This window comes from Oncorhynchus keta, chromosome 29 (genome assembly GCF_023373465.1).
Source record: "Oncorhynchus keta strain PuntledgeMale-10-30-2019 chromosome 29, Oket_V2, whole genome shotgun sequence".
NCBI lineage: Eukaryota > Metazoa > Chordata > Actinopteri > Salmoniformes > Salmonidae > Oncorhynchus > Oncorhynchus keta.
Window position 1 is genome coordinate 36,518,205 of NC_068449.1, and position 6,709 is coordinate 36,524,913.

Genomic DNA, 6,709 nt, shown 5'->3' on the forward strand with positions numbered 1-6,709 from the left:
AAAATAAAAGTGATGCCATTTCCAATTTCAAAACAATAGTCCCTCGATTTGCCATACTAAAATAAAAGTCGCGATTTCAGATTTCAAAATAAGAGTCACTCAATTGGTCATGGACTATCATTTGTTTTTCAACAGGATGACCCAACACACCTCCAGGATGTCTAAGGGCTATTTGAAGGAGAGTGATGGAGTGCTGCATCAGATGACCTGGCCTCCACAATCACCCAACCTCAACACAATTGAGATGGTTTGGGATGAGTTGGACCGCAGTTTGAAGGAAAAGCAGCCAACAAGTGTTCAGCATATGTGGGAACTCCTTCAAGACTGTTGGAAAAGCATTCCAGGTGAAGCTGGTTGAGAGAATGTCAAGAGTGTGCAAAGTGGTCATCAAGGCAAAGGGTGGCTACTTTTAACACTTTTTTGGTTACAACATGATTCCATATGTGTTATTTCACTATTATTCTACAATGTAGAAAATAGTAAAAATAAAGAAAAACCCGATGTAGCAGCCAGGATTAGAGGAGTGAAACCTGGGGACAGACAGATTACTCTCCAACACCAGATACATAGATACAGAGTCCCACTTCTACACACAAATGATCAAGTTCCCTGAAAAATGTACATAAAAATATAGCTATGTGGTGTGTGACATACAGTATATGTGCATCGATGTCAACAGAGGGATAGAGGGAGAGCATGGAAGGTGGGGACACTGTGTTGAAGGGTGTCTGTGCTGTGGGTATTGGTGAGGTTGTTGTGTTTCAACACAGGCACTCTTCAAAAGCCCAGTCTTTCTCACACTGCTGCTACTCCCTTTTTATTATCCATGCATAGTCACTTTACCCCTATCTACATGTAGTACATATTACCTCAACTAACCTCTACCCCCGCATATTGACTACCTCCTTCCCAAATGCAGGTGTGCCAAGCTTGTAGCGTCATACCCAAGAAGACTTAAGGTGCCAAAGGTGCTGCAACAAAGTACTGAGTAAAGGGTGTGAATACTTATATAAAGGTTATATTTCAGTTAGCAAACCTGTTTTTGCTTTGTCATTATGGGGTATTTTGTTGAGGGGGGAAAAATGATTTAATTAATTTTAGAATAAGGCTGCAATGTAACAAAATGTGGGAAAAGTCGAGGGGTCTGCTGAGTAGTTTCCGAAGGCCTACCCCCATTTCCCCTCTAACTATTACCATATGTTCATAAAAATATATATATATTTGCAGGATTTTGTTCTTTGTTGTCAGCTATATTTCAAACTGCTTAAACAGTGGTAAATTCACTTCCTTAAACTAAACTTTGTGTTAATGATTATAGCCTGTAATTATTAAGAGAGGTAAATTCAACAGACAGACCATGATCTCCTCCAGGACCTGCTCTGAGATTCCTTGTCTTCAGAATGCAATCAAACAGCATAGGTCTACTGGTCTCATCTTCAACAGATTTTCTCCATAATACTCTCTCGTATTTGTGAAGTTTGTTAATTCCATGAGTGCATTTTTTGAAAGTAAGAAAATATTTCCTAAAAAAGTACATCAAAAATGGAATAAACTAAAGTAAGAAATAGTAACACAATAACGAGGCTTTATAAAGTTTGGGGAGTTTCTCCCATTCTTCTCTGTAGATCCTCTCAAGTTCTGTCAGGTTGGATGGGGAGAGTTACTGCACAGCTATTTTCAGGTCTCTCCAGAGATGTTCCATCAGTTTTAAGTCCAGGCTCTGGCTGGGCCTCTCAAGGACATTCCATTCAGAGACTTGTCCCGAAGCCACTCCTGCATTCTCTTGGCTGTGTGTTTAGGGTCGTTGTCCTGTCGGAAGGTGAACCTTCGCCCCAGTCTGAGGTCCTGAGAGCTCTGGATCAGGTTTTCATCAAGGAGCTCTCTGTACTTTGTTTTGATCTTGACTAGTCTTCCGGTCCCTGCCGTTGAAAACAACTCCACAGCATGATGCTGCCACCACCATGCTTCACCGTAGGGATGGGGCCATGTTTCCTCCTGACGTGACTCTTGACATTCAGGCCACCAAAGAGTTCTTGGTTTCATCAGACCAGAGAATCTTGATTCTCATGGTCTGAGAGTCTTTAGATGCCATTTGGAAAACTCCAAGCGGGCTGTCATGTGCCTTTTACTGAGGGCTGGCTTCCGTCTGGCCACTCTACCGTAAAGGCCTGATTGGTCGAGTGCTGCAGAGATGGGAGAACCTTCCAGAAGGACAACCATCTCCACAGAGGAACTCTAGAGCTCTGTCAGAGTGACCATTGGGTTCTTGGTCACCTCCCTTACCAAGGCCCTTCTCCCCCCCATTGCTCAGTTTGGCCAGGCGGCCAGCTCTAGGAAGAGTCTTGGTGGTTACAAACTTCTTCCATTTAAGAATGATGGGAGGCCACTGTGTTCTCAGGGACCTTCAACCCTGCAGAATATTTTTGGTACCCTTCCCCAGATCTGTGGCTCGACACAATCGTGTCTCGACGGTCTACGGACAATTCCTTCGACCCCATGGCTTGGTTTTTGCTCTGACATGCACTGTCAACTGTGCAACCTTATATAGACAGGTGTGTGCCTTTCCAAATCATGTCCAATCAATTGAATTTACCACAGGTGGACTCCAATCAAGTTGTAGAAACATCTCAAGGATGATCAATGGAAACAGGGTGCACCTGGGCTCAAAAGCCCGTCTGGTGTTCAACCTTCCCAAGTTCTCTCACGTCACCCCGCTCCTCCGCTCTCTCCACTGGCTTCCAGTTGAAGCTCGCATCCGCTACAAGACCATGGTGCTTGCCTACGGAGCTGTGAGGGGAACAGCACCTCAGTACCTCCAGGCTCTGATCAGGCCCTACACCCAAACAAGGGCACTGCGTTCATCCACCTCTGGCCTGCTCGCCTCCCTACCACTGAGGAAGTACAGTTCCTGCTCAGCCCAGTCAAAACTGTTCGCTGCTCTGGCCCCCCAATGGTGGAACAAACTCCCTCACGACGCCAGGACAGCGGAGTCAATCACCACCTTCCGGAGACACCTGAAACCCCACCTCTTTAAGGAATACCTAGGATAGGATAAAGTAATCCTTCTCCCCCCTTAAAAGATTTAGATGCACTATTGTAAAGTGGCTGTTCCACTGGATGTCATAAGGTGAATGCACCAATTTGTAAGTCGCTCTGGATAAGAGCGTCTGCTAAATGACTTAAATGTAATGTAAATGTAATTTCGAGTCTTATAGCAAAGGGTCTGAATACTTAAGAAAAATACGGTCATTTTTTAATACATTTGCAAACTGTGTGTAGATTGCTGAGGATTGTTTATTTATTTAATCCATTTTAGAATAAGGCTGTAACGTAACAAAATGTGGAAAAAAGTCAAGGGGTCTGAATACTTTCCGAAGGCACTGTATATGAATTTTAAAATATAGAAGGTTATTTATACAAGGCCTGTATTATACTCATCATTCAGGATTCTTACGTTTAGTCTGGAAGTTAGTTTACCTGTTTGTGCTGACATTCCACTACTTGTACTCCATGTCATATGCCAAATATATGGCACAGATTACAAGGAGTAGAATGAAAGCACAAATCAGGTCTTATTTTCCATACAGAAATCCCCAATAAGGACAACCTTGAGGTCCACAGGAAGGAAATCTCCCTGGAGGAGTTGAATGAGAGCCATCATGACTCCAATTCACAGCTCAACATGCAGGGTGTTTTCCTCCACAGCCTAGGTTATGCCCTCGGCTCTGTCATCATTGTGGTCAACGCTCTCATCTTCACCTACATGTGGAGGCCTTGTCATGCTGGAGAGACCTGTGTCAACCCAGGCTACAACAGCCATGACTACATTAACCACCAACAACATGTCAATGCTACGCTGGTCACCATGCTTGGTAGTAGTACCCAGACTACAGTGCACCTCGCTGGGCCTTGCTGGCGGCTTTACCTCGGCCCCATACTCTGCGTCATCATGTTGGCCATATTGCTCTGTACCTGAAGGAGTCAGCCCCCATCCTCCTGCAGACTGTTCCAAAACAGATAAACATGCACCGGCTGCTGGGGAGGGTCAGGAGCCTAGATGGTGTGTTGGCTGTCCACGACTTACACATCTAGCAGCTGGCAGAGAGCAGGATCATTCCCACAGCACACATCAAATGCTTCCTACATGGATGTGGCCAAGCAAATCAAAGGTCTCTTTCATGGAGAGGGTATCCATGCCACAACGGTTTCAACCAAAGTTTATTACCGTTAACTTTGTATCTGATACACTGAACAAAAATATAAATGCAACATTTAAAGTGTTGGTCCCATGTTTCATGAGCTGAAATAAAAGATCCCAGAAGGTTTCTGTACACACAAAAATCTTATTTCGCCAAAATGTTGAACATTGAGCATTATTCCTTTGCCAAGATATTCCATCCACCTGACAGATCTGGCATGTCAAGAAGCTGATTAAACAGCATGATCATTACACAGGTGCGTGTTGTGTTGGGGACAATAAAAGGACACTCTAAAATGTGCAGTTTTGTCACACAACACACCGTCACAGATGTGCAATTGAGAGCGTGCAATTGGCATGCTGACTGCAGGAATATCTACCAGAGCTGCTGCCAGATAATTGAATGTTAATTGCTTTACCAAAAGTCGCCTCCAACGTTGTTTAAGAGAATTTGGCAGTACGTCCAACCAGCCTCACAACCGCAGACCACGTGTAGCCGTGCCAGCCAAAATCAAATCAAATTTTATTGGTCACACACATGATTAGCAGATGTTAATGCGAGTGTAGCGAAATGCTTGTCATCTAACAATTTCACAACAACTACCTTATATACACACACAAGTGTAAAGGAATGAATAAGAATATGTACATATAAATATATGGATGAGAGATGGCCGAGCGGCATAGGCAAGATGCAGTAGATGATATAGAGTACAGTATATACATATGAGATGAGTAATGTAGGGTATGTAAACATTATATAAAGTAGCATTGTTTAAAGTGACTAGTGATACATTTATTACATCCAATTTTTTATTATTAAAGTGGCTAGAGATTTGATCCCAGAACGTCCATACCCGGCTTCTTCACCTGCGGGATCGTCTGAGACCCGTCTGAGCTAACCAGAACTGCAGTTCTGCATCATAACTGACTTCAGTGGGCAAATGCTCACCTTCGATGGCCACTGGCAAGCTGGAGAACTGTGCTCTTCACGGATGAATCCCGGTTTTAACTGTACTGGGCAGATGGCAGACAGCATGTATGGTGTTGTGTGGGCGAGCAGTTTGCTGATGTCAACGTTGTGAGCAAAGTGCCCCATGGTGGCAGTGGGGTTATGGCATGGGCAGGCATAAGCTATGGACAACAAACACAATTGCATTTTATTGATGGTAATTTGAATACACAGAGATACCGTGATGAGATCCTGAGGCCAAATGTCATGCAATTCATCCACCACCATCACTTCATGTTTCACTATAATAATGCACAGCCCCCCCATGTTTCAAGGATCTGTACACAATTCCCGGAAGCTGAAAATGTCCCATTTCATCCATGGACTGCATACTCACCAGACATGTCACCCATTGAGCATGTTTGGGATGCTCTGGATCAATGCGTTCGACAGCCTGTTCCAGTTCCCGCCAATATCCAGCAACTTTGCACAGCCATTGAAGAAGAGTGGGACAACATTCCATAGGTCACAATTAACAGCCTGATCAACTCTATGCGAAGGAGATGTTTCACACTGCATGAGGAAAATGGTGGTCAGACCAAATATTGACTGGTTTTCTGATCCACGCCCCTACTTTTTTTTAAAGGTATCTGTGACCAACAGATGCATGTCTGTATTTCCAGTCATGTGAAATCCATAAATTAGGGCCCTAAATTAATTTCTTTAAATGGACTGATTTCCTTATATGCACTGTAACCCAGTCAAAATCTTTGAAATTGTTTCATGTTGTGTTCATTTCTTTGTTCAGTGTATTTACATGTGTGAGCTCTCCTGTCGGACGCAGTGTGGCCCGAAGCTGTGCTGTGGAAGCTTTGACAGAACAGCGCCAAGAGGCCCGGCTGGAGAAGAGGTTGTTTTCTCTCAGTATCACAACACCAGTCATCCTCAATACAACAGTCACCCTTTACAGCTACCATCAAGCTAACAGCCACGCAGAGCCCCAGGCCTGCCTTTTATACAGAGGCAGAACCCTCATTGTAATAATGAATGTATCTATACATTGGGAACTTGAAACTTGTCGAGAGGTTTAATTGAACTTTATAGCACACTGTATGCCACAGCAGGAGGCGTCGAAAGTGATACTCGTCCAATTACATTCCTAGTGTCTGGATATTCTGCCTACTGTGTCTATGTGAAGGAGTTGGTGTAGGCTGAGAAAACAAGTACTATTACAGCCTCTGCCATGGCTTTATGAGCTCTTTAGTTGCCTTTGTCATTGAATAGTCAGTCACAATTGTGTCTATAGGCTTTGCAGACAACTTGAGTATGCAACTCTCATTTGGCCACCTTTCGTTCCAGTACTCTGCTGCCTGTGACTGGAACGAACTGCAAAAATCGCTGAAGTTGGAGAATTTTATCTCACTCACCAACTTCAAACATCAGCTGAGCAGCTAACCGATCACTGCAGCTGTACATAGTCTATTTTTATTTTTTTTAACCTTTATTTAACCAGGCAAGTCAGTTAAGAACACATTCTTATTTTCAATGACGGCCTGGGT

General features: G+C 43.8%; 1 pseudogene; it reads left to right on the plus strand.

Annotated features, from left to right (window-relative positions):
• The first annotated feature begins 696 nt into the window (after positions 1 to 696).
• Positions 697 to 6,135, plus strand: LOC118361834 (zinc transporter 1-like; annotated as a pseudogene).
• Positions 6,136 to 6,709: the final 574 nt, after the last annotated feature.